Genomic DNA, 9436 nt, shown 5'->3' with positions numbered 1-9436 from the left:
CTATTCTGTACCATTGGAATACCAGTCTGTTTTGTTGCCAATACTATGCTGTTTTTGTTACAATTACTCTGTAGTATAGTTTAAGGTCTGGTACAGTGATGCCACCTGCTTCTCTCTTCCTGCTAAGAATTGCTTTAGCTATTCTGGGTCTCTAATTTTTCCAGATGAATTTCATGATTGCTTTTTCTTTTTCTATGAGGAATGCCATTGGGATTTTGATCAGAATTGCATTAAATCTGTTTATTGCTTTTGGAAGTATGGTCATTTTGATAACATTAATTCTGCCTATCCAAGAGCAAGGTAGATATTTCCATCTTCTAAGATCTTCTTTGATTTCTTTCTTTAGAGTTCTGTAATTTTCATTATATAGTTATTTCATCATTTTCATTAAGTTGATTCCCAAGTATTTTATTTATGTATTTATTTATTTAGTTTTGAGGCTATCGAGAAGGGGGTAGTTGTCCTCATTTCCCTTTCTGAGGATATCTCACTGATATACAGAAATGCCTTTGATTTATGGGTGTTGATTTTATACCTTGCTATTTTGCTGAATTCATTTACTAGTTCTAGAAGTTTTCTGGTGGAAAACTAGAAAACTAGTTAGAGTGTTCCAGGTATAGAATCATATCATCAGCAATTTCTATTTCCTGAAATAAATTGGAGACTATTGGTATTAGTTCTTCTTTAAAGGTCTTGTAGAACTCGGCTGTGAATCCATCCAGTCCTGGGCTTTTCTCGGTTGGTAGACTTTTGAGGGCGTCTGCTATTTCGTCACTTGAAATTGATCTGTTTAAATTGTGTATATCATCCTACTTAAATTTGGGCAAATTATATAACTCTAGAAATTTGTCGATGTCTTCGATATTTTCTATTTTCTTGGAGTATAAGTTTTCAAAATAATTTCTAATTATCTTCTGTATTTCCGTAGTGTCTATTGTGATATTTTCTTTTTCATCATGTATGTTAGTGATTTGAGTTTTCTCTCTCCTTCTCTTTATTAGCATGGCTAAGGGTCTGTCAATTTTATTTATTTTTTCAAAGAACAATCTTTTTGTTCTGTCAGTTTTTCAATTGTTTCTTTTGTTTCAATTTCATTGATTTCAGCGCTGATTCTAATTATTTCCTGTTGTCTGCTGCTTTTGGTGTTGATTTTTGTTCTTTTTCTAGGGTTTTGATATGTAGTGGTAAGTAATTTATTTGTTGACTTTTTCTTCTTTTAAGGAATGAACTCCATGCAGTGAACTTTTCTCTTAGAACTGCTTTCATAGTGTCCCAGAAATTTTGATATATTCTATCTGGGTACCTCTAAAAACTTTTAATCTGCTCCTTGATGTCTTCTGTAACCCATTGATCATTCAGTAGCATATTATTTAGTCTCCAGGTGTTAGAGTGTATTTTATTTCTTATTTTATCATTGATTTCTAATTTTATTCCATTATGATCTGATAGAATGCAGGGTAGTATCTCTACATTTTATATTTGATAAGAGTTGCTTTGTGGCATAGTATATGGTCTATTTTAGAGAAGAATCCATGTGCTGCTGAGAAGAAAGTATATTCTCTCGTTGAAGGTTGGAATATTCTTAGCTAAGTTAAGTCTAAGTTTTTGATTATATTATTGAGTTCTATAGTTTCTTTGTTCGGCTTTTGTTTGGAAGATCTATCTAGTGATTAAAAGGGTGTGCTAAGGTCACCCAAAATTATTGTGTTGTGGTCTATTTGACTCTTGAACTTGAGAAAAGTTTGTTTGATGAACATAGCCGTTCCATTGTTCGGGGCATATATATTTATAATTGTTAAGTCTTGTTGGTGTATGGTTCCCTTGAGCAGAATGTAGTGTCCTTCTTTATCCTTTTTGATTGACTTTAGTTTGAAGTCTACTTTATTTGAAATAATGATAGAAACCCCTGCTTGCTTCTGCAGTCCATGTGAGTGGTATGCTTTTTCCCAACCCATAACCTCAGTCTGTGAATGTCTTTTTCTATAAGTCTCTTGGAGGCAGCATATTGTTGGGTCTTTTTTTTTTTTTGGTCCAATCTGCTAGTCTATTTCTTTTGATTGGTGAGTTTAGACCATTAACATTATTATTGAGACATAATTTGTATTCCCAGCCATTTTTGTTTATTTCTGATATTTAACATGACTTGGTTTCTCTTTGATGAGATTTTCCTTTAGTGTAATCCCTCCCTCTGCTGATTTTCATCTTTATTTTTCATTTCCTCTTCTTTGACTATTTTGCTGAAGATGCTCTGTAGTGTAGGCTTTCTACGTGTAAATTCTTTTAACTTTTTTTATCATGGAAGGTTTTTATTTCATCATTAAATCTAAAGCTTAGTTTTGCTGATATAAGATTCTTGGTTGGCATCCATTTTCTTTCAGAGTTTGGTATTTGTTGTTCCATGATCTCCTGGCTTGGAAGGTCTGGGTTGAAAAATCTGCTGAGATAATGAATCGGTCTCTCCCTATATGTGATCTGATTCCTCTCTCTTGTGGCTTTTAAGATTCTGTTCTTATTATTTTTGTATGTTAGGCATTTTCATTATAATGTGCCTTGGTGTACATCTGTTGTAATTTTGTACATTTGGTGTCCTGTAAGCCTCTTGTATTTGGTTTTCCAATTTGTTCTTCATGCTTGGGAAATTTTCTGATATTATCTCATTCAAGAGATTGTGCATTCCTTTGGCTTGAAACTCTGTGCCTTTCTCTATCTCAATACCTCTTAGATTTGTTCTTTTGATGCTGTCCCATAATTCTTGGATGTTCTGTTCATGGTTTCTAACTTTCTTCACTGTGTGGTCAACTTCATTTTCCAGATTGTATACTTTGTCTTCATTATCTGACATTCTTTCTTCCAAGTGATCTAGTCTGTTGGTTATGCTTTCTATTGAGTTTTTTATTTGATTTAAGCTATCCTTCATTTGAAGGATTTCTGACTGTTGTTGTTTTTTTTTTTCAGAGTCTCTATCTCTATTTTGAAGTAATCTTTTGCTACCTGTATTTGCTCTCCTATTTCTTTGTTGGAGTGATCAATTTGTGCTTGTATTTGCTCATTTAGGTCATTCTTTAATTCACAAATCATTTTGATTATGAACCTTCTGAACTCCTTCTCTGACATTTCATCAACTTCGCTGCTCATAAGTTCTGTTATTATAGTGTTCTGTCTTGTTTGGGGCACTTTCCTCTCTTGTTTTTTCATGTTGTCTATGTGTCTTCCTTTCTTGCAGTGTGGATCTGAGACATTACAGTTTCTTCCCTATATTCTTGTGGTACCTGTGCAGATTGTCTGTACCTCACCTTGATGTTGGGCTTTCAGACCCTCAATGGATGCTACTGCATTCTGGATCTGGGCCCTGCAGAAGCTGGTGTGGGTGGATCTAGGCCACTGGGCTTGACCTCCTGTGGTAGTCTGCTGGTAGGAAGAGGTGGTCTTGCGCCAAAGGCTAAGCTCTGGAGGTGTCTGCCCCGATGGGGGAGAGATGAACCCGACCTACTCAGAGCATGAACCCAGTGTGCTGGAGTGGCAGTCTGGGCTGGATCTGGGCTCCTCAGTAGTCGACTGGTCAGACGGGGTGGTCCTGCACCAGAGGCTAGGCTATGGCGAGTGTCTGCCCCACTGGGAAAGGGCTGTGCACCTAGGCCCTGCGCGCCTGGGCCCTGTGCGGCAGAGGCCAGTGTGGGTGGATCTCAGTAGTTATATTTTGAATGTATCAGTCTATGATGAAATGTATCCAACCAAGTTTTTGTTCCTTTTCAGTTGCTAAAAAAAAAGAATAATAAACTAGAATTTATTTTAACTTTTGTTTTCTTACAGAAATTATTACATTTCTGAAACGTGAAAAGTAGGTAATAAAGATGAATGCCAATTGGCATTTGAAAAGTCAGATTTACTAAAACAATACATCATGAGGTGATTGATTACTAGTTTTTATGAAAGAATATTGTTTAAAAATTGTTTTTACTTAGTAATTAATTGTATTTATTCAATTATTAAGTGCGTACTTCAACCACCATTTTATTTATTTAATTGGGTTTATTTAGGGATGAATCAGTTATATGAGTTATGTATATATCAAACATATCCAACTTAAAAATTGAGCTTTTTATAGGAAAAAAGAGTTTATTGTAGTTTAATTACCCCACCCTAATGATAATATATCTTTATTTTACAGGAGGGAAAACAGATATAACTTGCTGCCTTGTTTGGAGTCACATGGTGAGTTTTAAGATCAAAATTCTCCCCAATAATTTCTTAATCCCAAGTCCCATGTTTTAATATTTAGTCTTCCTTAAAGTGATTCATAAAATTGACTGATCTCATGTATCAGTACTTAGGTGACAATTTACAGAAAATTAGCTCTGCAACTTGATGGGCGAAAACCCTTTTCAACCAAAAGGTAAGTGTTGTGGCCACAACAGATGACAGTGTGTATGGCTTTTGTTTAACTGCTTCAAGAGAAGGTGGAGGACTTTTTCTTAAAAACCTAAGATTGTTGGAGTAGCAAATGTTCATATAAAAAAGTAAAGTAGAAGTGAACTTTATTCTTTTTGTTAACAGAGATAAATATCAATTTAGTATATTCATGTGTTTCTTCTATGCATAGACAAAAAATATTTCTAGAAAACATTAAAAAAGTGCTATGTGACCTTAACGTTTTTCTCTGCAGTGTATTCTGTATATTTTAACAATGGCAGAGTCCTGTGAGAAAGAACAAGGAAGATCTTTGCATACTCTTATCAGTTCTCTAGGGCTGCCACAACAAAGTACCACAGACTAGGTGGTTTATAGGATGGAAGTTTGTTTTCTCATAATTTTTGAGGCTAAAATCCAAGATTAACTTGTTTGTAGGGTTGGTTTCTTCAGAGGGCCACAAGGGGAGGGTCAGGCTTTTCTCTTGGGCTTGTAGATAGCCATGTTCTCATTAGGTTTTCACATGGTCCTCTCTCTGTGCATATGCCTGCATCCCAATTTTTACTTCTGTTAAAAGACACCAGTTATATGGATTTTATTGCCACCCACATGACCTTTTTAAAAAATATTATTTATTTATTTATTTACTTATTTATATGTGGTGCTCAGGCTCAAACCTAGTGCCTCATGCATGCAAGGCATGTGCTCTACCACTGAGCTATCACCCAGCCCCTAGTGACCTTATTTTAACATAATTATTTCTAAAGGTCTATCTATAAATATAGCCAAAGTCTGAGGTAGTGAGGGTTAGGAATTTAGCATATGACTTTTGAGAAAACACAATTTAACCCATTACATATATCAGCTGGAAATAAATAGTACTTTTTTTATCAGTTCACAGTGGATCTTTTCTAATTTTTTAAAATTAGGTACTCTCTTACTTCACCTTATCTATACGTTATCTCATGCTGTGGGTATGTTGATTATCTAATGTTCTGGGGGAAATGTATTCTCAGTGAATTAAATTTGACTGTGGCTATGTAAAATTAAGACATGAAGAAAGAGAGTAGTTTGAGATCATGTGTTTTAACATTTGAATTGAATGATATTGACTGTCAATGTAGTTCAAAATTCAAAGGAAAATAAAAATATAATGGTTTATTGAGGAAGTTATAATTGAACCAAGGATTAGTGCAAACAGGCAATAAATTGGTTGAGTTTCTAGTTGAAAATGGATGTTTTACATGGTGTTTTTCCATTTTCTTGAATGTATATAAAACTTAGGTAGATATCATAAATAGCTTCAAGTAATTTCTTCAGTCATACAATTACAAGGCAGTGAAGATTTGAACCATTCAATTTGATTTCAAGTCCATGTCCTTTTTATGTTGTAGACTGAAATGATATAGACTATAAAGGTAAGGTACTCTGTGCAGAAGTGATATAGATTTTAGTATTTTTAATGATCTGAGTTGAAAAACTTAAAGAACTCTTATCTAACTAGTAAAATAGTACAATTATAAAAAAAAGGGGTCAGTTTGTGATGTCGATGACATTTGAAAAAATAGGAAGGCCTTTGATAGGTAGATTACTAAACATTTAAATATTAGACCAGGGAATGGTTTGTGACATACTTTTCTATATATTTATAAAAGAATGGCATCTAATTTGTTGAAATATTTGCTTTGTATGCCGTCTCCAGAGCATAATTTCAGTTGGTATCTTTCAGTTTTATGGTAGAATATTGCTTGAATTTTGAGTTAAAAGTAGAAATGATATGATTTTAGTATAATAAAAAATTACCTTTTAAAAATGATGTATTAAAGATATTGCCAGAACCCTGGAAATTTTTATTTCTTTTGTGGATAGGAGGTTTTCCTAAAATCCTGGTGCTATTGGTGTTCCACCTATATCTAAGTGCTTCGTAGGAGCTCAGTATATTTGGTCATAATTTCTGAGAAGTAGTATTTACTGTATGTATTTCTTTGATCGGTTTCTTCAGGTGAGAAAATGTAATATAACCTGGCTGGTATAAGCCTCCCTCATTTCCTGTATTTTAATTTAGCACCTATCTCTGCTTTGCTCTGTGCCTAACGTTCCTGAATTTGGTAGTAATTCTAGTTTGTTTCCTACCTGTTATTTCTTAGTCTTAGTCTACCCGTGGTTAATATCTCTTTAGAAAAATAATGATTAGATAGAATATGTTTATCTAGGTGTACTATTGAAACTCACTTTGGATTTTATTATCTCTAAGTTTTCTATCTATGGTAAATAACTAATATCTTTCATTTTCAGTCTTCCTATCTATCTTTTATTCTATTATAATCCTAGTGAGATTTGAATTTCTTACTGTTATTACAGGGTGCTGACTACGGATATCAACTCAGAAATTGCTATTAGAATTGTTAAAGTGGATCTTCAATATCAGGTATTACAAAAATGTTTTTACTGCCAGGCATGGTGGTGCAAGCCTGTAATCCCAGCAATCTCAGCAGCTTGGGAGGTCAAGACAGAAGGATCACAAGTTTAAAGCCAATCTCAGCAAAATCGAGGTGTTAAGCAACTCAGTGAGACCCTGTCTCTAAATAAAATATAAAATAGGGTTGGGATATGGCTCAGTGGTCTAGTGCCCGCTAGTTCAATCCCTGGTACTCACCCTGCAAAATGTTTTTATTTTTCTTTTTGAAAATAAGGTTACTTCTCTCCTTTTGAAAATTAGATAATTTAAAAATGGCAGAACTCTTTATGGAATGTGAAGAAGAAGAACTGGAATCATGGCAGAAGAAAGTAAAAGAAGTTGAGGATGATGATGATGATGAGCCCATCTTTGTTGGAGAGATATCAAGTTCAAAACCAGCAATTTCCAGTAAGCATTTACTTTTACTAAAGCCGAATTTTATAAGATATTATTATTAATGGAAAACTTGTGAATGTCTTATGGGACTCAGTGTACTTGTTCTACTGTAAGGAGTTAGGGATGAGAGATGAGGGGGAGGCCAGTAAGAACTTGAGAATCAAAATGGGGATGTGATTGGAGACTAGAAGGAAGCCAAAGGTTAAATATCAGATGTGTGAGAAAGAAGTAGGCTTAGATTGGCTTGTTGCATTCGAGGTCTTCTGAGATTGGAAATAATTTCTAGTGAAACTGTTTATCCGAGTGAACTGTTTATCTGTTTATTTCTGTCTTTTCTCATTTAGCAGTTACATAAGGAAGGATTTGGAATGCTTAGATTAAAATTTTGGAATATACTAAGTGTATATTAGTATCAGATGGAAGTTCTCACATCTAGGCCTCATTGCATTGTCATTCATACATGGCTAAAACTGTATATAGGCAGTGAATGATTCAGAGTCTCTGACTTAAGTCCTCGATGGGTTGTAGATTCTGACCATATCCATTTTTTAGCAACTTATATTTATGAAAAAGAGGGACATCACCTATAGCCACTGTACTTTGATGATGTAGCAGTTAGCACACTTAAATCCTTTTAACTTTTTGGCAGAATAGCCTCTATGGATTACTAGCTTTCATATTCAGTAATGGGGCTGGAAATTGTTATATTGTTAGAGTACAGATATCAATACTTGCTAAGATATCCACTCTGAGATGTCTGAAGTATAGAGAAATAACATAGATTTCAAGTAGAAGGAGAAAATAGATCCTTTCTGATTTTATTTATACATTTGTTTTAAACCAGGAGAATTTATCAAAGAATGTAATGTGCCCCGCATATTACTGTTTTCTTAACTTACTATGGCAATGCTTAAAAGTGTGAATGAGTCTCAAGTTTCTGTACAACCTTGTCACCATTCAAAGAAAGATATAGATTGTATATAAATACATTTTAGAACACTTCAAATATGTAGACTCTTTTTGTGTGTTGGACTGCTGTTGAATGTGTGTACTATTTCTTTGTCTTGCAGACAGTTTTGATTTGTGTATAATCAGATTTGTCATCCTTTTTCTTCTGGCTTTTGGATCTTGAGTTTTAATGAGAACAGTTGTGCTTACTCTTGAAAATAGTCAAGGCTAATAATCTTGTTTCTTTTGTTTCTTTGGAAGCTAAAGATGTATGTGTTTAAAATTAACTGTATTCTTAAATTAGTGATAATTTATATATTCTTTCTAGTAACTTGTTTGTTTTCAAATTGTGATTTCCATTTTCTTAGTACATATTTTAAAATTAATATAATTTTTTTAGATATTTTGAACAGAGTTAACCCCAGCTCATATTCAAGGGGAATAAAGAATGGCATACTCAGTCAAGGTTCAGCATTATTGTACTATTTTAATTTTAAAATAAAGTATTTTGACAAAATTAATAGAAACATTTTCAATATATTGTGTAATTTTAAAATACAGGTATTACTGCTTCATTCAAGCCTACAAGTCAACACTATACGAACCCAACATCAAATCCAGTGGCTGCCTCGCCAGTAAATTTTCATCCTGAATCTAGATCTTCAGATAGCTCTGTTATTGTTCAGCCTTTTTCTAAACCTGTAAGTATTTTTGAAACTACATAGTCAGCCCAGGGTTATGTTTGATATTATTAATCAGCATCAGCAGTACTCAGTTAAAATTCTGGACTGTCACAGGTAGTTATCCAGTAGGAGCAAAATCATAAGAAAATGTCACCATTTTTATAATAGCTTAAATAGTACCCAAAGTAATAATTGCAGGCACTACATCCCCAGCCTATTAATAAGTCAGGTAATATGATTAAGTTGAATAGATATAATGTTGAAAACTATGTATCAAAATTTGAGTTAAAATATTAATAATGAATATTGCATAATGGCAAAATATTTAAGATCACAAACTGAGTCAGGTGTTCTTAATGGGGAAAATTATTGAGAGACCATCATAGCTTTTTATTCTAAAAACATACCTTCTTGGTTTAGTTTTAAAATCTTAATAAAAAGTAATAGTTAATAGTAATAGTTATCATCTATTGAGCTATTAATATACACAAGGATTTATGCTAAGTGCTATGCATAAATTAATCTTATTTAATTCTTAAGCATC

At 33.5% G+C, this 9436-nt stretch overlaps 1 pseudogene; it reads left to right on the top strand.

Annotated features, from left to right (window-relative positions):
• The first annotated feature begins 4365 nt into the window (after positions 1-4365).
• Positions 4366-9436, top strand: part of LOC143389759 (zinc finger protein 280D-like) — a 49825-nt pseudogene continuing 44754 nt past the window's right edge.

This window comes from Callospermophilus lateralis, unplaced genomic scaffold (assembly GCF_048772815.1).
Source record: "Callospermophilus lateralis isolate mCalLat2 unplaced genomic scaffold, mCalLat2.hap1 Scaffold_62, whole genome shotgun sequence".
NCBI lineage: Eukaryota > Metazoa > Chordata > Mammalia > Rodentia > Sciuridae > Callospermophilus > Callospermophilus lateralis.
Note: the sequence above shows the minus strand (reverse complement) of the source record. Positions and strands in the feature narration are given on the sequence as shown.